The sequence below is a fragment of the Ammospiza nelsoni genome, unplaced genomic scaffold (genome assembly GCF_027579445.1).
Source record: "Ammospiza nelsoni isolate bAmmNel1 unplaced genomic scaffold, bAmmNel1.pri scaffold_54, whole genome shotgun sequence".
Classification (NCBI taxonomy): Eukaryota; Metazoa; Chordata; class Aves; order Passeriformes; family Passerellidae; genus Ammospiza; species Ammospiza nelsoni.
In genome coordinates this window covers 702,934-723,859 of record NW_026683192.1, presented here as the reverse complement: position 1 = coordinate 723,859, position 20,926 = coordinate 702,934, and the positions used below count along the sequence as shown (strand labels likewise).

At 51.5% G+C, this 20,926-nt stretch overlaps 1 non-coding gene across 1 annotated transcript; it reads right to left on the bottom strand.

The window, feature by feature from the left end:
• Positions 1-17,543: 17,543 nt before the first annotated feature.
• Positions 17,544-17,615, bottom strand: TRNAE-CUC (transfer RNA glutamic acid (anticodon CUC)). The gene has a single exon. It is a non-coding gene; the product is annotated as a tRNA-Glu (tRNA).
• Positions 17,616-20,926: the final 3,311 nt, after the last annotated feature.

The following is a 20,926-nucleotide window of genomic DNA, read 5'->3' as shown; positions in this document are numbered from 1 at the left end:
GGGTTGCTGCCAGGTTGTGTGGCAGAGAGGGAACTGCAGGGCCCAGTGCCCCTGGGCTGGCCCTGCTGGGAAGGAAGGTGCCATCCAGCACACGAGGGACAGAGCATGGAAAGGTAGACACTGCTTTCTGTCCCTGTGGGAATCAGCACAGTGCCTGCCTTTCAAAGACAGAGGCCTATGTGAGTCATTGGAGTTTCCTGAAAGGAAGAAAACCCAGGGACAGAAAGCACCATTTCTAGAGCACTGGCAGGGCAAAAATCCCAGCATGATGAAGACATCACAACAAACAGATGAGTGGGATTCTGGGCCAGGTTTGCCTGTGATGGCAAGGTCTTGCACATTGGGGATGACTGGGGAGCAGATGGTCCCATTGCTCCTCTTTCTGGGTCTTTCCAGGAACTTGATGTATCCTGATTGAGTCCCTGAAGCAATGAGCTTGGAAAGTAATGGTTCACAGTTCTTTGTTGTATTTTTTTTTTTCCGGTGGACAGCATCCATTTGTAACTTCAGCCAAGCCACCATTCATCCTGGAACAACTCATCAACTCAGTGAAGAAGACGAATAAACCTAACCCTTAACCCTTAACCCTAACCTTAAATGCTAAGCCAAACCCAAACCCTAACCCTATCCCTATCTCTAACCCTTACCCTATCCCTAAGCCTAAGCCTAAATCTAAGCCTAAATCTAAGCCTAAGTCTAACCCTCACCCTAACCCTAACCCTAACCCTAACCCTAGGAGACGAGAACATAGCAATCATGTCAAGATGTTATCTCTGTTACCAATTTAGAGAAGGATTGTAGAGTAGGGTTGCTGAGGAGATTTGTAGCATAGAATTATAGATTAGAGTTGTAATTAATAAAGTTTCTGAAACATCAACTCATTTGGAAAATTCTCCTCCTTCTGACCCATTCAGAAAATTCAACATTTCCTTCTGAATTACTAATTGTTTTTTATTGGTGCTAAGTCACACATATGGCTTTTTTTGTATGGTTTCATAAGTGAGGAGGGCTCTTCTTCATTCATCCTCTCCAGACCACACTGCTTTTGGAATATGACCCACTGGCTGGTTATGGCACAGCTGTGGTATTTCTAGTTGAGGCAGAAAGAGCAATGGCATTTGAAGGCAAAACCAAAGGAAGAATGAGGCAGCCCAAACATCTTGTGCAGATGCAGGCTGCTATGAAAAAAAATTTGGTTAATATTTTTTTGGGAGAAAAAGTTACAAAGAGGCAGCCAGATCACTGGCCCTGCCCAAGTTCTGTGTGTTTTGTTATTGTAATCACGGGACGTTGTTGCTAATTGCTCCTTTTGTATTAGCAGAGCCTTTCCCCAGGCTAAGTTTTACCTTTCTCAGAATAGGGAAGACACCTGAGAAGGTGGGGGGGAGTTATGCAAAGTGACTCCCAAGACCAGAATGCTTTGTGGGACCCCCGACTCCAAACTCACGGAGAAACCCCAAAAACAACGAGCCACCTAAGAGTTGAGAGACTGGAGTGATGTCTGGATGTGAGGAGCGGAGTGCTGGGCCTGCAAGAGATGCTGGAAACCTTCATCGTTCCTCACCCTGTCTTGGAGATCCCCGGGGCCAGGTCTGGGAGGGGAGCGAGACTCAGACCGAACTAACATCTGAAGGGGACGTCACGCCCTGAAGGCTCCCACGAGGACTGGATTCCCCCAGCTCTGCCCCTGGTGGACAGAGCTGTGCATATCCTCCTCCTCTGAGTCGCCCTGGGAGACAACGGGACGCTGCAGACCCGTCGAGCCGCCCAGTCCTGAGCTGATCACTTTTAATAAAGGCATTAAAAAGGAGAAGAAGTCTCCTGGCCCTGTTTATTTCACAGGCCTTCAGCTGTGACTGGAGAGCATTGGGGTTCCTGCCACTTGGATTTGTATCCCTAAATGCAATAATCTCTTTGGCTGGAGGAGAGCCTTGCTCAAGTGAGAAAGCAGAAAGATCAGAGAGGGTGCTCGGGAAGGTCTCCTGTGGCGCAGAGCTGTCAGTGCCTGTGAGGTGAGAGCGGGTCCGGCCTTGCCCGGGCTGGAGCCCCAGCAGAGCCCTGGCAGAAGCCGCAGCAGCCTGAGTCCCGGCAGAGGCAGGCTGGAACGAGGCCCTTGGAGCTGCAAGAGGCAGCAGCCGGGCCCTGGGTGCCTCTTCCTGGGAGCGAGTGAATCCTCTGCTCTCAGAGCCCAGGTGGCAGCTGGCTGCTGCCGAGGGGAAGTGCAGCCGTGCTGGGCACAGCCCAGCCTGGAGGCATTGGCCATCTGGAGTGTGCCCAGGAGCAGGGAAAGGCCAAGGGCAGCCACGGTCCGCTGGGCTGCCTGAGGATTCCTCCTCTTCTGCCAGCTGCCCTGCAACTCCTGGCAAAGGCCAGCAGTGTGTGCAGCACTCTGGGCACTGGGGCAGGGAGATGGGCTGCTCGGCAGGCTGGAGCACAGGGCAGCTCCTTCAGGCCCAGCACTCGTGCCAGGGGAAGCAAGGCCAGCGTGAGGCAGGGACAGCTTGGCAGGGCACATCTGCAGCAGCCAGCGCCTCACGCAGCTCTGGGAGGAAGCGCCTGCAACCCTGCAGTTTTGCACTGAGCCAGAGCAAAGGTGTGAGATGCAGAGTGTTTGGCAGAAATATTCAGGCCCAGCAGGCCAGCCTGCTTTGTGCTCTCTGTCGCACAGCAAGTGCTGTGCAATGCAGCTGTGAGCTGCTGGGAGAGAGGCAGTCGGGGATGTGCCTGAGCTGAGTCAAGGGGTTAGCTGGAAATGGAATTAGGATAATTGAAAAGTGCAGATGAGTTGAGGGGCCAGCTGGGAATACAATTGGGATAGTAGAAGATTGCATATTTTAGTTAAGATTTTAAAATTAGATAAGAAGCTAAGTTAGTAATACAGCCAGCAGAAATCATGTACCCTAGTTAAAGAGTACCAAATATATTAGGAACATAAAGCTAGGAGTCACAGGGATAGAGGAAGCAATTGTGAAGAAGCTGAGACCATAGAAATACCTTGCCTTAAGAATAATTGAACAGTTAGGAGAGGCTTGGACCATGAGCAGCAGGTCCAAAGGTCTTGCCAGCTGGCCATGGGAGAAGAGTTCACCATGAGGAAGACGGCTTTCTTCTTCCCATAAAACCATTCCCTCATTTCAAAATCCCACTGACCCAGTTAAGGAAATACAATTGTTCAGCTGTAATAGATATTCAGCTGATAAAAATGTGAAGCAGGCAGATAATAATTATGTATTATGGGCCCTTTGAAACCTAATGTGAAACCTTTTCTGTAGAAACAGAGAGCAGGAGTCTGCAACTCCTTGCGCGTGTCTTTGGAAACCAGTTCACATGTGTCCAGTGCTGCAATAAATACCCTTCTTTTCTACAATAATTAGTTGAAGAGTCATCTGTCCATGCTTCAAGGGTTATGCTGGAGTAGTGAACTGATTTGGAAGGGAGCAGAAGAGTTTCAGTAGGCAATTTTTGCAAGAGATGGAAGGCTCTTGTGACTGAAAGGAAAGCTATTTGAAATGGAGTAATGATCCCAAAGTCCATACAATTGTATCTTTGTGTCTGAATTTAAATCAGAATTATTATAGACAGCTTCATGCAATTTGTGTACAAATTTATTAAAGTCTTCATTCTTCTTTGGTGAATTTGTGTAAAAGACATGGGGTGGAACTTATCTGTAAGTGCAAGGACAGCATTATATGCTAGTTGTTGGCTCATCTGTAAGACTTGATAAATGCTCCTAGCCTGGGCAGTGGCAGTAGCCCAGGGCCCTTTGCCAAGTATAACTGTTGTGCTGTTGAACCATACAGAGGGTCACCCTGCACTCTAGGTCTTGCTGCTTCTTGAGCACACTTTTCCTCACAGCTTTTATGTAACATCACCTGCTGATGGGGTGCCATTCTAAGTCTTATTAGGGTATGCACATCAGCTGGAAATAATGTGTTAGATGTAAAAATATACTGCAGAAGTGATTGTGCAAGTTGGGATTTTCAAGCAAATTGTGAAATTGCAGCTCTCAACTTTTCTGAAATCTTCCAATCGAAAGGTTCTCAAACTCTACTTGAAGCATTAGTTACTACAGGAAAAGCCTCTACATCATTTGAGAGAAAAGTCCCTTCTACAATAGCTTCTATAATAACTCCCTTCCACTTTTGTTTATGAGCTGCTTCAATTTCAGGGTCACACTGGCTCAGAGACAAACCTAGAGGGTGGTAAACACTTTCCTGGTTGTCTGTCCGAACCCACTATCATTGACAAGTCCATTTTCTCAAAAGAATAGTCTCTTTTGGAGACAACTGAATCCTTTTGTTGAATTACCAATTTTTGCAAATTGTCCACTAAAGATTTTAAATCCTCTTCAATAGAAGCACTATTCATAATAACATCTCCTTCCTTATCCTTTTCCCTTACAGCATGTTTCGTTTCCGTGGTCAACAGCTTTTAAACTCTAAATACAACTGTCCTTTGGTCTGCAGGCTAACCCCCCCAAAGAGGCAGCAGCTTCCTTATTCCCACTCTGAGCTGGAGGAGCAGTCAGTGTAACGCTCGATTCTGAGCTGCGGGGTTGGGGGCTGCGTGAGGGAATATCTAATGTGGTAGAAAACAGTTACTGAACTGAAGTTACTGGAAATGCCTGAGGCTGTTCTGACTTGGAGGCAAGGGCTGCGCAAGCCACAGCAGCAGCTTTCCTCTCTGCCTTTAAGGCTTGCAACACCTCTATGATAATTTTCCCCAAAATAGCATATTTAGACGCCTCTTTTGCCTCACTTCTGCCAGATGCAATGCTATCCCACAACATCCGCCCCACAGCTTCCCATGTCGAAATCTCAAAAGAAACCTGTGCTCCTGCTATGAGATTATGGTCCCAAGCCCAGTGCAATAGTCCCTTAAAATTGGAAGCATCATACTTTAGTTCTCTCTTAGAGAGGATATGTTGGAGGAGTTTCTGAACACCTTCCCTTTCATGTTCAGACCCCATCCCCTGCCCGGCCACTCACCTTGATCAGAGTGAGATTCAAGTAGTCTACGACCGGAGCTCCAGTAACCTTTCCCTCTCCCCGGGGCAGTGAAGATACTTTCGATCAGCTTCTCCGCTCCTCGAGGTTTGGCTCCGATCCTCTGCACATCAGCCAAATTGCCGACCTCGAGTCCCTTTAGTGCTATGACATTGGGCCTGCCTGCGTTCTCACTAGAAATGTGCAGTGTGGAGGTTCAGGGACATCACACCATAACCAGTATGATCCAGTGAAGCCAAAGTTATTATCCCTAAAAAGACTATATTTATAATAAATCTCTACTGTCCATGCATCTCTAGCTAATACATGATTGGTTAATCCTAGCTGCTCACGCATCTAAATTAGAATGTGGATTGGATCACTTAATTTTTCATGCATCTTGCTGTGGTCATCTGGCCCAACCATGGCTCACTTTTTTCTTACGTTCCCAAGCTCGCTGACAAACCTTCTGAGTCTTAACAACACTTCTTCTTGTATCTTTTTCAAGGATATACTGGCCCCATTTCTGAATATGTCCATTATTCATTGTTTGTGGATGTGTCCATTGTCCATTAGTACAAGCAGGTTGGATTGTGCATCGGCTGAATGTGGCCATTGTCTAGCAAGAACTCCTCAATCTGCAAAAAACTCTCAACAGTCCCCCATACCCAGTCTGATGCTGCACATGGAGCCACTACCCACAAGTGCCTGGCTGCGTCCATCTGGCCAATGGCTCCTGTCCACAGCAGCCCACTCTGCCAAGGCAGGGCTCTGAGGGTGCAGGTCAGTCTGTCAAGTAGGACCATGACACAGTGGGTGCACGGTGGGACTGTGGGAAGGGCCTGGGCACAGCAAGGGCTGCAAGTGCCCAAGGCCAGGGGCTTCTCCATGCAGCTTCCAGTGTGCTCAGCTGCTGAAGGGCCACTGGGTGTGGCCCTTTGTGACACAGGGCCCTTGGTGATGCAGGACATGGTGGCCAGAGACCATTGTGACATCAGAGAGCCCCACCGTGACTGAGGGTGTATATAAGGGGTGCAAAGCCCTGGGGTGCCCAGTCCTGTGAGAGCTACTCTCATAGAAGGAAGCAGCTCCCGGGATCTGTCCGTGCTACAGGAGCTCCGAGATGGAAGACAGCAAGACAAAGCACAACTCCTTCCAGTCACCCAGCCCCCTGCCCAGCTGGGGGCAAGACCAGGCCCTCAGCGGGCACTTGGTGGGAGCAGTGGGTGCCTCAGCCTGGCCACGGGCAGACACTGAGGAGGAGGAGGAAGAGAAGAAACTTGACAGAGATAACAAGTAGGGAGATGTTGTGGCCCGAGAGCTTGGCCTGAGGGAAGAGGCCACAAGCTGTGAATTCTCCCAGTCAGTGCCAGCAATGGCAGCCAAGGAAGCGTCCCCACACAGAGCAAGGAGTGCCCATGAGTTGCAGCAGTGCAAGGCGGCTGTGAGGGTGCTGTGGGGAGATGGGGCACAGCAACAGCCCTACCAGGGGCAGCAAAGGGCAACAGTCCAGGAGCTGCCCCCAATGGAAAAGGAGGTGACTGAGCCAAAGCTGAGCCAGCGAGGGGAAGGAAGTGTGAACAGCCAGGAGAAGCAGGCACATTCTCCTGCCCCTAGGGAGGAGGTGCCATCAGCAGGCACACAGAGCCCAGTCCCTGCTCCAGACAGCCCCTGCTGCCCCCCCAGCCCCTCACCCAGCCCACTGGGAGTCCAAACCCCCAGTGAGCAGCAGGAAGAGGCAGAGCAGGGCTCAGTGCTGGCAGAGAAGGAGAGTGAGGAGAGCACCTCAGCTGGCAATGATGAAGACTGGGAATCCTACAGCCAGACTGAGCTGTGCCAAGAGTGCCAAGGTGAGGCAGAGCCAGAGCTGTCCCAAGGAGAGTTCAGCAGCTCCCAAGACCTCTCCAGCTGGGAAGACTGCAGTGAACCAGAGCTCAGAGAACTCTGAGATGATTCCATGGAGGAAGACAGCAGCAGCACAGACCTGCCACAGGACTGCTGTGAAGGTAACAGCATCTTCAGCTTCGGGCCCACTCCCTTGCTGTGGGAGGAGGAGGACAGTGACTGGGATGAAGTCAGCATCCACGAGCTGTCTGAAGGGGAAGGCAGGGCCCAAAGGCTGGCAGATCTTGCGGCAGATGGGCTACCACTACCCATCCCTCAGGAGGTCTGGGTTGAGGGGCAGGCAGCGGAGTCCCTGTGTGCCTCGCTTCCCTCCCTGTGCAGTGAAGGCTCTGTGGGCCAGCAAGGGCCCGAGGCAGGGCCACAGAGCCTGGGGCCTGCCCCACAGAGCCCTGGCGGCACTTCAGCTGGCCAGCTGGGAGCGCAGGCCCACAGGCAGCAGCGGCTGCCCCAAGCAAACGGCCCGGCCGCCTCGGGCGGGCTCTGCGGGCACTGCGGGCACTGCTCTGCTGGCCCTGCCTGGCGCGGCAGCTGCAGGAGCAGCGTCCATGGCCCTGCCCAGCCTGGGCCGGCCGATGGCGGCTGCTCCCTGTGCGGGGCCCCAGGGAGCCACACGGGCAGCCTCGGCCTGGACATGGCCCTGCAGCCTCAGCTGCCCCGGCCAGCCTGGAGCATCTCCCCAGCACCCACAGTCACTGCTGGGGCCAGCCCTAAACATCACACGTGGGACACGATTGGTGCCAAAGCACTCAGCAGGGAATCCCAGAGTCATCGAGGTGGGAAGAGACCCTGACGCTCACCCAGTGCCACCGGCACCCTGGCAGCACCATCATCACCGCAAAGCCACGTCCCCAAGGGCCACCTGGAAGCAAGGGACCGTTGGGACACCATGGGGCCCCATGGAACCCAGGGAACATGGAACAGCTCTGGCTGGCTTGGCCTCCCAGGGGCCACCTGACAGGTCTGGATGATCTTGGGAAGTCAAGGGCTGCCTCTCATCAGCTCCTGGAGCACTGAGGCTCCGTGCTTTCCTTGCTATGGAAAAGAACTATCTCACTTTTCAGATGCCCATTGCCAAAATTGGTACTCTCCCTAAAATGTTTCCTCTATGCAAGGGTATCTTGCAAAACAAAACCTGCCAGCCCTGGCTGGCCTTGGCCTCTGGTGGTGACCTCTCATCTGCCCCTGAAACAGAGGGGCTCTGCTCCTTCATTCCTATGGAAAAGAACCAGCCTTCTTGTCCAGGGATGATGGCCAAAATTAGAATTTGGCCTCCCAAATTCCATACATCCAAGGATAGCTCCCAGACAAAAGTAACCAGGACAGACAGGTCAGGCTGGGCCTGTCCTCTTGTGATTTTCTTAGACTATGAGCTGAATGTTTTGATTTGGAAACACCTTGGAGAGGGCCCAGAGGTGTCCCAAGGAGGGGTTTGGAGGCCTTGGGCACATGAGCACAGTATAGGGACAATGGAACTCTGTGCTCAGTGGGTTGGAGACTGAGGACAGTGGAGCAGAGCCATGAGAGTGTTTAAAGAGCAGCTTCAGGGATGGTGGATCCTTTTGATATAATGGAAAACAGCCAGAGAGAGGAAGTATTAATGCTAAGGGCAGCTGGGGAGGCCCAGAATGGCACCAGGAGAAAGGAATTTCCCTGGCAGGGAAGGGCTGTGGTGCAGCACGGCCCCCAGCAGGAGCCTGGAGCAGCCCAAGGCTTTGTGTGGGCAGGCAGAGGCAGGCAGGAGGCAGAGCTGTCAGCAAAGGAAGGGCCCAGCCAGGTGGGGCAGCCAGGGGATGCCGACAGCCTGCAGGGACAGAGGCGCAGGGCAGGGACACCGTGGGACAGCCTGGGCTGCACAGGGCACAGGGATGGGCAGCAGCTGCAAGACAGCCCTGCCAGAGCCAACTTGGGCAGCACTTTGGCCATGGCTGCTGGCCCTGGGCCTGAGGCAGAAGCAGGAGACAAGTGACCCTTGCAGGGCTGGGGCCTCATTGCCTCCTTGTCCCTGCTCAGCAGCCTGGCAGGGGCCGCCCCATGCTCCCGCCCTTGCCATTGCACATCCCCACATGCCAGTGCCCATCCCAGCAAGAACCCTGAGCAAGGAGGGAGGGACAGGATCTGCCTGGCCAGGGGCTGGGGCTCAGGCCTTGGCCCTTGGCATTCCTGAAACACATCCCCACCATTTCCCTCATCCAAGCCCTGGCACTCAGAGCAGCTGAGGAGTCACATCCAGGGGTGTCCCCAAGGCTCAGGATTGGGGCCAGGCCAGTGAAATCTCTTTATTGCTGATCTGGACGAGGCCATCGAGGGCACCCTCAGTCAGTTCCCAGGTGAGCCCAGGCTGGGTGGCAGTGGGACTGTGCTGGAGGGCAGGAAGCCCTACAGAGGGATCTGGACAGGCTGGAGCCATGGGCCCAGGACAGTTGGATGAGGTTCACCAAGGCCAAGGGCCACGTCCTGCCCTGGGCTCACAACCACCCCAAATCCTTGGCTGTGCCCTGCCCCTGATCCCCACAGCCTGTCCTGTTTCCTTCATGCCTGCATTTCCAGGGACTTTCTGGGAAAACGGAGCTCTGCTCTGGCAATGGAGGGAGGTGCAGGTGCCACCACTGGAGTGGGAACCACAACTCATCAGGTCTGTGTCCTTTGAGGGACAGGACCTGGTGAGACTCAGAGGCACAGAAAGTTTCTCTTCATGGCCAGCAGACCATAGTTGAACAGGACACAATTTAATAACAATAACACTCTTCCCTGAGCTATGTGCAATGTCCCAACAGTGTCTGAGGAGTTCACCCTTGTCCTGGTTTAGGGCAAATTTGTTAAAGAATCTGCAAAGGAGGGCCCCTCCAGAAAGCAAGCACACACGGCCCCTCCCCCTCCACACTGGTTCGGGAAGAATTCCTCGGAGACAGGTGGAAAGAACCTGTTTATTTGACAGGCACAGCACCCCCCAGCACACAAAATGAACAATACCTGATGACACCGCTCTGAGAAAGATGACAAAATCAGAAAGTCTCTTTTGAGGGTGGTTGCTCTGTTCTCAGTCCCTCCAGTGCTGGCCAGCTGCTGCAGCCAAACGGTGCAAACCCTCGGTGTTCCCAGGTCCCAGTCCGGAACAGGTTCGAGATGGTCACAGAAACAGGAGAGGAAAAACAGTCCAGGAAGGAATTTGGAATGTTTAGCTAAACTAGCTAATAAGCAGAAGCAAAAGCGAGAGCAGAAGCAAGAGCAGAAAAGAGAGCAAGCAAAGCAGCAAGCTGAAAGCAAGAAGTGAAAAACAGCCCTATGTACTGCCCGTCTCTGTGTCCCTGATAAGAGAAACCCAAACAAAACTTCCACTCTTCAGAGTTGGTCTTAAAGGCACAGAACAGATGAATGGGGATACAAGCATCATAACGTCACCCCAGGACATTCCACCCCTTATGCCCATATCATCAACATACTACAACACATCATGCATTATTCATACAAAATTTCCATCTGTTCCTCCAAAATTACAAGCAATACCCATCATGCCTTCATCACATCCCCACACTGGAACACTGAATCTAGGCCCTATACTACAGAGCTGCAGGATTCCCCTTGTCACTTTACTCACTTAAAGCTCCATCTATCACTTGCCCAGACCTTCAACACTTACACATTTTCTTCTATCTCATGTCTGTATGGTTTAATGTACAGACAATGGCAGTAACATCCAATGAACAGTGATATTGCACATCATTCTTACCCCACAATCAGATCTCCCTGAGGTACACAACGTGTCGTTCCATCTCTTTGCATTATCCACCATGTGCAACCTGGTCCCTGAGCAAAAACAACCCCACGAATGGGTTTGTCTGTACTCAAGGCAGAATTGATCCACACAGTCTTCCCTAACAAACCTCTGATATGTACCACTGGGACTTTGTCTCCTTCTATTATATTCAGGGACTCGGACTGGGCAGGACCTACTCGGCTGGTGGAACCTCGGGTGTTAACTAACCAGGTGGCCTTTGCTAAATGCTGCTCCCAATTTTTGAAAGATCCCCCACCCAAAGCTTTCAACTGGGTTTTTAGTTGAACCTCTCTACCTTTCCTGCAGATGGTGCATGGTAGGGGATATGGTATACCCACTCAATGCCATGTTCCCTAGCCCAGGTGTTGATAAGGCTGTTGAAGGGTGAGTGGATCTTGCTGACCACCCGTTGGCTCTCCAATTCTCGGATCATCTTATGGATGGGGATCACAGCATCTCGAGTGGTCCTATACTGACATCGATGCACTATGGAAGTGGCAATTGGCACTCGTTGCTCTTCTCCCATCAGTCATCCTACTGCAGATGGATTCTCAGACAACCCAGGTGAGGTGTTCAATTGCTGGATGCCCTCTGTCTTTACAGCAGCTATTCCAAATGCCCATCTGAGTCCTTTTGGGTCTTTGAAGTACCCACTACGAAGGTAGTCTATGCCCAAAATACACGGGGCCTCTGGACCAGTCACAATAGGATGCTTCTTCCACTCATTTCCCGTTAGACTCACATCAGCCTCCACCAGAGTGAAATTCTGGGATCCCCCTGTCACACCAGCAATAGAAACAGACTCTGTCCCCACGTCTTGATGGGATTAATGTGCATTGTGCACCAGTATCAGCCAAAGCTTTGTACTCTTGTGGTTCCGATGTGCCAGGCCAACGAATCCACACAGACCAGAAAACACAATTTTCCCTGGCCTCTACCTGGCTAGAGGCAGGGCCCCTCTAAGCCTGGTTATCCTTCTTTCCCTGGGCATATGTTTTGGATGTTCCTTCGAGGGGATCAGACATGTCATCATCATCATACCTGGCCGTTCAGCTACGGGCAACTGGAGCTGCTTTCCTTCTGGTGGCTTCCTTCAGTTCACGCACCCATCGTGCCAGAACAGCAGTAGGTTTCCTATCCCACCTTCTCATGTTTTCCCCACAATCACGCAGGTAAAACCACAGCTCAGCTCATGGGGTGTACCTTCTCTCACCATCTGGGAAACGTCTGCCTTGGATACCAGAACCTCGGATCTGTACTGATGAAATTTGGAGAAGGTCTTCTTTAATCTCCTCTCTAAGCTTCTTGTGATTCTCCTCTATCTTATCCTCTAGATTCTGCAGACGTGTTTCTACCGCTGCGATTCTGGCATGTGTCGGGCCATGTACAGCATCTGCATATGCTCGGAGCTTCCTTGCCATGTCAAGCACAGTCTCATCCCTCTCATCCCTCTTCATGATGGCTAAGGCAGAAGCATATTCACGTGGCCCAAGTCGTACAAGTTTTTGCCACATCACAGACGTGCATGGTACTAAGTTAGGTTCCTAGTTGTTACATCATCTGAGAAGACAATCTCTGCCACTGCCATTTCTCTCAGGCGTTGGATCCCTTGCTCTATGGTCTTCCACTGAGTTGTTGCATATAGAGATCATCTGCACACAGGTATCTTCGTGCAACACTATCCAAGACCTGTGCCCAGAGGCTGTGTGGATTAGCCCCCCTCATCATTTCTTGGTCGATGACAGGATCCTGTGACAGGGATCCCAAATGCCTGGCTTCAGTGCCATCCAGAATTGTAGCCTCGCCTGCAGCATCCCAGAGACGGACCAGCCAACTAATTATGGATTTATCAGGTCGTCGTGTGTAATCCTTCCGTAGGCCACAAAGGTCCTTCAGGGAAAAGGACTCAATATTTGCATCTGATCTTGCACCTGCTGCTTTGACTCCTGATTTTATGTTAGGAGGCACTGAGGTTCCTTCTCCTTCATCATCGTCATCATCATCATCCATTGGTTGATAGGTCTTGTCTCTGCTTTTCCCACTTCTAGTGCTGGTAGCAACAGCCACGGGTTTAGATGCTGGCTTTGAGCCTGGAGTGTTAGCTGCAGCCTGAGTCACCGGGACAGTTGCTGATTTATCTCCCTGACCCCTGCCTCTGTCTGCTGCCTGACAGTATCTAGCAGTGTGCGATAAGCATATGCCAGGGCCCAGCTCACTGCAATGACCTTCCTCTCCTTAGGCTCATCCTGGTACTTCTCTTTCAGATATTTTTCCCCACCTCAGCTGGGTTCTGAATTTGTTCATGGGGAAAATCCCAGGCTATAGGGTCAGAGAATTCCTTCAGGATTTGGCCCATATCCTCCCATTTTCCACACCACTTAGGATTTTCCACACCGGGGTTTACTCCTGAGTCAGGGGTCTCATCAGCCCGTCTAGAAATCTCACCCCTCATTCTAGAGAAGCAGCAGGCTGTATAGAGGAAGGTTACCAGATTGAATACCAGGAAGATGGTTTCTTTAACATTGAGGGGAAACTGAATATCCTTCACTAGTGATGCAAATAATTCATAGGAGAAGAAGGAAAGCAGAGGCTTAAAACCCTCATTCCCTCCTGCTCCTCCTGCAACAAACTGGATGCATAACCATAGCCATGAACCATTCATACCTGGAGCAGACCCTAGCATGTTTATAAACTTCTTGCACATCATTGCCACCAAGCCCAGCAGGATAGCTACTCTGGTCACTGCCCCTCTGATGTAGAAACTACACAATAGGGGCAATACCAAAGCTATTTCTGGATAAGAAAATAAACCTAGGGACCATAGAGGTAGTAAAATCTCAAAAAACCCTAGGGACCAGAAATGCATGCAAACCTTCATCCCAATAGACATTATGAATTTTAAAAAAATGGCTATTAGCTGATTTAAATGAACACAGAGTAATAGCAACCAAAATGCAGCCAAAAAAGGGTTTTTCCACTCTCTATCTCGCCCCCAGGATGGGCGCCAATATTTTGTCCTTGTTTAGGGCAAATTTGTTAAAGAATCTGCAAAGGAGGGCCCCTCCAGAAAGCAAACCCCACACGGCCCTTCCCCCCAGCCAGTTCGGGAAAAAAAATTCCTTGGAGAGAGGTGGAAAGAACCTGTTTATTTCAGGCACAGCACCCCCCAGTGCACAAAATGAACAATACCTGATGACACCGCTCTGAGAAAGATGACAAAATCAGAAAGTCTCTTTCGGGGGTGGTTGCTCTGTTCTCAGTCCCTCCGGTGCTGGGGCAGCTGCTGCAGCCGAAAGATATTCCCGGGTCCCTGTGCGGAGCAGGTACGAGATGGTCAAAGAAACAGGAGAGGAGAAACAGTCCAGGAAGGGATGTGGACAGTTAAACAGAACTAGCTAATAAGCAGAGGCCAAAGCAGAGCAGAAGCAAGAGCAGAAAAGGGAGCAAGCAAAGCAGCGAGATGAAAGCAAGAAGCGAAAACCAGCCCTATGTACTGCTCGTCCCTGTGCCCCTGATAAGAGAAACCCAAACAAAACTTCTACTCTTCAGAGTCAGTCTTAAAGGCACAGAACAGATGAATGGGGATACAAGAATCATAACGTCACCCGAGGACAGAGGGGAAGATATGAGGGACATGGCATGGATACATTAAAAAAAAAAAAAAAAAAAGAAAAAAATGTTTCCCAAAGTCAAAGCCATCAAAATACAGGCAGGCCATACACCATCAAGTGCAGGCACATGCAGCAAAGCTTGCCAAAATTGATCCCCACTGAAAGCCAAAACAGAAAAGAAGGACTTACAAACATGCTGGAATGGAGACACCATCCAAGGAATTGCAATTGGAGGAGAAAAAAAGAAAATTTGAGAAATTTAGTGACTCTAAGAAAATGGCCTGAGATTATATCAGGTGCACTGCAAAGGACCAAAACATGCCAAAACTAAGCTCACAGATGTTGCAAAAGAAGGGGGAAAAGTCAAGGAGGAAGACACAACTTACAGGGGAAGATATGAGGGACATGGCATGGACACTTCAGAAAACAACCAAAAAAAGAAAAAAAATCTTTCCCAAAGTCAAGGCCATCAAAAAGCATGGCATGCCATCAAGGGCAGAGACATGCACCAAAGATTCCTCTATTGGTCCCCATTGAAATCGCAGGATTCCTTTTCCCTTCCCGAAAATGAAATTTCCTTTCGGGAAGGGAAAAGAAATCTTGTGAATCACAAAATAAAGGCTTAGAAATACTCGGGAAAGGAGATAGGTTCAAATGAAATGCAATTGAAAAAAGCAGAAAATCGGGAATTTTAGTGTCTTTAAAAAATAGGCTGTGAGGAAGTCAGCTCCATTGCAAAGGATCAAAAGATGCCAAAACGAAGCTCACAGATGTTGCAACAGCAGGGGAAAATGTCAAGGAGGAAGACAAAACTTGGAGGGGAAGATATGAGGGACATGGCATGGATACTACATAAAAAAACAAAATAAAGAAAAAAATCTTTCCCAAAGTCAAAGCCATCAAAATGCAGGCAGGCCATACGCCATCAAGTGCAGGCACATGCAAAGCAAGAATCCTTGCTTTGCATGTGAGATACCATCAAAGGAGTTGCAATTGGAGGAGAATGAAAGAAAATTTGGGAAATTTTCTGACTCTAAGAAAATGGCCCGGGATTATATCATGTGCAGTGCAAAGGACCAAAACATGCCAAAACTAAGCTCACAGATGTTGCAAAAGAAGGGGAAAAAGTCAAGGAGGAAGACAAAACTTAGGGGGCAAGATATGAGGGACATGGCATGGACACTTCAGTAAACAACAGAAAGAAGAAAAAATCTTTCCCTAAGTCAAAGCCATCAAAAGGCATGGCATGCCATCAAGGGCAGGAACATGCACCAAAGATTCCTCTATTGGTCCCCATTGAAATCGCAAGATTCCTTTTCCCTTCCCGAAAATGAAATTTCCTTTTGCGAAGGGAAAAGAAATCTTGCGAATCCCAAAAGAAAGGCTTACAAACACTCGAGAAAGGAGATAGGTTCAAATGAAATGCAATTGAAAAAAAGCAGAAAATCAGGAATTTTAGTGTCTTCAAAAAATAGCCTGTGAGGAAATCAGCTGCATTGCAAAGGACCAAAACATGCTAAAACTAAGCTCACAGATGTTGCAACAGTAGGGGAAAATGTCAAGGAGGAAGACATAACTTGGAGGGGAAGATATGAGAGACTTGGCATGGATACTACATAAAAAAAAAAAAAAAAGAAGAAAGAAAAAAAATCTTTCCCAAAGTCAAAGCCATCAAAATGCAGGCAGGCCATACACCATGAAGTGCAGGCAAATGCAGCACAGCAAAACTGATCCCCACTGAAGGCCAAAACAGAAAAGAAGGACTTACAAACGCGCTGGAATGGAGATACCTTCAAAGGAATTGCAATTGGAGGAGAAAAAAAGAAAATTTGGCATATTTAGTGACTCTAAGAAAATGGCCCAGTATTATATCAGGTGCAGTGCAAAGGACCAAAACATGCCAAAACTAAGCTCACAGATTATGGTGGTTTGGCCAGGAAGAAGTGGGAATTCTGGGATGCTGTGTTCAAACCAATGGGTGCTCAGATTTTGATATTGGCACCTGGTGTAGCCAGTGGGGTTTGGACACACCTCTGAGAACACACAGGAGTTAAAAGCAGAGCTTCAGCCCTGGGAGGCTCTCTTGGGACTTGGAGGGACCTCGGAGGTTGGATCTCCCTTCCCCCGTTCAGCTGGTGCTGCTGGGCGGAGGGGGGGCAGCCATGTGTTAGGCCTGGGCCTGGACAGAGATGGGAGGTGAGGAGGCCCTGGAGGATGGAAGGGTGGAGGAGCCCCAAGAGACAGCCATCGGGCAGCCATCCCTTCCCCCGAGGAGAGAGAGAGAGGAGAGCCGGCGTCTGAATTTTATAGCGGCCGGCCCAGGAGGAAAAGGGGGGAGGAATGCAGTGAGGAGGTGCCGGCCGGAGCAGCAGCGAGTGGGGGAGTGCCGGAGCTCTGGGACAGGCAGAGACTGAATTTTTAACCCCTTTCTTTCATGATTGGGATGTCGCAAAAATGCTGATCCTCCTCAGAGCTGAATAAGAAGAGAGATAAGAGATGAGATAACCAAGGACCTGGCCCGAAGGACGTGGAGAAGGCTGGCTGAGGGGAGAGAGAGATGATTGGAGTGGCCTTTTGGCTGGACTTTTCTTGTGTAACCATAGACTCAGTTTTATTCCTGTGACACAGAGACTGCACTTAGGGGGAGGCAGTGCCTCAGAACCAGGAGGGTTCATTGTGGGGACCCCTCGGCCCCAGGGGGTTGGAAAAAAATGGGGTGAACAGATGTCCCAAAGCAGAGACTGTGCCTTTTTGGAATGAGACAAGGCATCCTTAAAAGACAACCCTAAAAGCAGCTCTGGTCCATGCACAGTGGTGAGAGCACTGGGCATGGAAGGAAGATGTCACAAGCAGCAAAAGGACTTTCCGGGCAGTGCCGAGTGACATGGAAGCACACAAGGTTTCAGCGTGTTTCCAGGGGAAGCCTATGGTGCAAGAAAGTCTCCTCTCCTCTTCATGGACTGAAGTTTGAGTATTCTAAAGGGTGGTGCCAGACTGGGCAGTTGGTGATTTGGGGGAATGTATTGGATTGGGAAAATTTTGGGTGATGGGGAGGAGGAAAGTGCTTTGTTGTAAGGTTTTAAATTTTTTTTTTTTCCTTATAGGCTTTTCCTTCTTTTCTTGTATTTTAGGTAATAAAGTTTTCTTTATGTTTAAGCTGGCACCTGCTTTGCTTATTCCTGGTCACATCTCACAGCAGACACCAGGGAGAGGGTATACTCATGGGGGCACTGGCTCTGTGCCAGGCCCGAACCATGAAATTTTTGGTTCCCTGACCAGGAATCGAACCCGGGCCGCGGCGGTGAGAGCACCGAATCCTAACCACTAGAACACCAGGGAGAGGGCAATTCATGAATTTGTCCAGGTTTAGAGCAAATTTGGGGAAGAATCCCCCAAAGGAGCTCCGGTGCGAAAAGCAGATCCAATCGACCCCTTCCCCCAGGAGGAAAAAATACCTCCTTGGAGAAAGGTGGAAAAAAACTTGTTTATTAAACAATAAGACCAAAACACTATCAAAACAATGAGACCCCTTGCCACTCTAAAAGAGATGACAAACTGAGAAAACCCCGGGCTTAAGCAGCAGCTCACGCAGTCTCTGATCAGTCCCTCCACTGCTGGAATTGTCGCAGGCCAGGCCCAGCCCGGTGGGCGGCAGCTGCAGCTGCCGGTGCTCTCCTGGGTGTTCAGTCCAGAGCAGTTTCAAGAGGTCCAAAGAAAAAGGAAAAAAAAACAGTCCAGGGAACTTCTTTGCCTCAGCTAGCAAACTAACTAAAAAGCAAAAGAAGAGCTCTGTCCCGCTGTCTGTCCACCCGCAGACAAAACAGTCAGGAGCAGGAATGTGGAGATGTGAGTGCAGTGTCTGAAAACAAACGCGCTTCTTCTCTCCCCCCCTTCACTCTCTGTAACACTCTTAAAGGTACAAAACTTATTATTATTCAACATAAACAGAATGAGACGATTGGGGATAAAAGAATCATATAGCCAATCCAGGACACTGTGCCATGGACTGTGGGGCCATCTGTGCCTCTCTGCCCTGCTCTCCAGGCCTCCTGTGTAGTACTGCATTCTGCAGCCAGATTCCTGAAGAGAAGGAATCTCGAACAAATGCCAGAGGTTGATCAGACATGGAGGTTCTGCGAGAGCCTGGTAAGAGCAGCCAGGAATCCTCAGCTTGGACAAGGGGCGGAGCCCGCGCCAACCCTTCCCTCCTGCCGCTCTCTGCAGCTGGCAGAGGACAGGAGCTGAGCGGCCGAGCACCTGCGTCGGGCCCTGCCCTACCTGCAGAGCCCACAGGAGCGCCTGCAAGAGGCGGCCATCAGCTTCATGTGTGAGCCACGAGCCCGAGCTGCCCTTCCCCTCCCCGGCCTGGCCAGCTGCAGCTCGGCCCCAGCCCCGCCTGCTGCCCCGGCAGCGCAAGCCGGGCCCGGCGCCGTGGAGCCCCGCCCAGCCCGGGCATCGCTGCTGCCGCCCTCTGGCAGCCGTGCCCTGGGGCGGCAGCGTGCGGCAAGGGCCGGGCTGAGCCCTGCCGGGCCAGCAGCCCGTGTGGCCACAGCGCCGGCAGCGCCGGTGGCAGGGAGCTGTGCCGCTGGCGCCGTGACAGGCTCTGTGTTCACAGGCATGGCGGGGCGGCACCTGAGGGGGCAGCAGCAAGAGCTCCAGCTGATCTGCAGTGGTGAGTGAGTGAGGGCAGCGGGCTGACCGCGGGGGCTGGCGGGGGCAGCTGCAAGCCCTGCCCCGGCTGCGGAGGGCTCTGCTCCCATGAGATTTCAGAGCCACGTGTGCCATTCGTGGCCAGCACCTTCAGACTGAGCCCCTTGCTCCCTGTTCCCTGCGGGCCATGGCAAGAGATGACCGGGATGGCCCTGGCAGGGGGCTCTCCTGGTCTTTCTGCACATGTGGAATCTGACCTTGCCTCTGTTCCTCTCTCTTGCAGCCCTTGAAGAAATGGCATATGACAGCAGTCCTGCCATCAGAGATGCTGCAGTTGAATTTTGTTTAGTTCTCCGGGCTGTACAGAGAGCTCCCTACTCCCCGTGGCGCAGGCTGCGAGATCGATTCCGCAGTGCATGGAGGAAATGGCCTCGTCTGTGCGGCACTGCCTTGCTGTTCTGCTGGAGCTCCCCGGAGAGGTGATCTGCAAGACTGTCTGCTGGGGCCATTTGAGCCAGCAGAAATTTTCTTTTTCTTCTTCAAGATTTTTGTATTTCTATTTTTGTTGGTTTTGAGTATGTCAATATAGAATATCTTTCAATACACAGAGTCCCAGGATCTTTCTTTTCCTGCACCTGGTCTAGAAGGCGTAGGGGAAGAGGGGGAAAAGGGTGCTTGTGCACAGCCAGCGGCCCAGGCGTGCAGTGTCGCAGGGAAAATGGCCAGAAGCCCCTTGGCCTTTGGTGGTTCTGCTGAAGCCTTTGTGCTGCCCACAGAGCGGCTGGGCAGGGGCCAGAGCTGCAGGGATCCCTGCCAGAGCGGTGCCTGGAGATGGCCACAAGCCCTGTGCCAGGCGGGAAGGGCCATCGTGTCCTCCTGCCCACGTGCTGCTGGCTGCTTTGCTGAGAGCTCCCAGGCGCCTCTGGATGGGACTCCTCTGGAGCTGCTGTGGGGCTGCGGCACTGCTGCCTGCAAGCTTGGCCAGGCTGGGGGAGACCCTGAGGGGCTGAGGCACTGCTAAGCCTTGAGCAATTGGCTGTCAGAGGCCATAGGCAGCCCCCTGGAATCAGGCGTGGATCCCTGGTCCTGCTGGCCTTTCAGGGCTGTGAGGCCAGCTGTTGTGGGGCTGGGCGTGTGCCTTCCCTGTGCTCCAGACTGCAGCCTCCCACCCCTCAGCCTTAGGCATTGAGCTCCACTGCCTGATTGCCAAGTCTTGTTCCTGTTGCTGTGGGGGAGGCCGAGCTCTGTGGCTTTAGGCCCCATTGAGCCAGAAGAGCAGCAGCTTTGAGCCCACAGGGGCTACAGAAAGGCTTTCTTAGACCACGAGCGTTCCTGTCCTTCCCAGGCCAGGGACACATGAGAGTGCAGCGGGCACCTTCAGAGTGCCACGCTGGCTTTGCACTGGGCCACCTCCCTGTGCTGTGCACGGCTGGCTCTTTGCTTTGCCGCTCTCGGCCTTGTGTCGTCGTACTCCTTTGGCTGCCTGCAGCCAGGGGCAGCCCTATCAGGAGGCTGAAAGGCCCCGTCTCCAACATCTCAAGGGGGAAATGGAGCTCTCCCGGCCCTCAGCCCACGCTGTAAGCAGAGCAGAGCCTTTTCCCCAGCCCCGATGGCTTTCTGCCTGCTTCTGGCCCCTGGCCACCATGACCCACTGCACTCGCTCTGAGTCACCTACAGCATGCCTGGTGCCTCTTGATTTGCTGACCCTGGGATGTGAGGCTCACTGAGGGAAAGGTGGCTGTCCCACTGCTGAGGGCACACGTGGCTCACTGAGCAGACTTGAGGCTTCCCCAGCAGCTTGCAGGTGCCTTAGGTGTCATGTTACAGTGCTTGGGCTCCTGCCTCCTCCTGTCCCTCTTCTCACCCTCACCCATCCTGCACCCTCTGACCTACCTTGAATAAATCCTGTTGCATCAGACACGGTGTCAAGAGCCCTCCTTCGGCTGCCGGTCGAGCGCACATTACAACCTCCGGGCATGAGAGCAAGGTGGGCTGGGGGA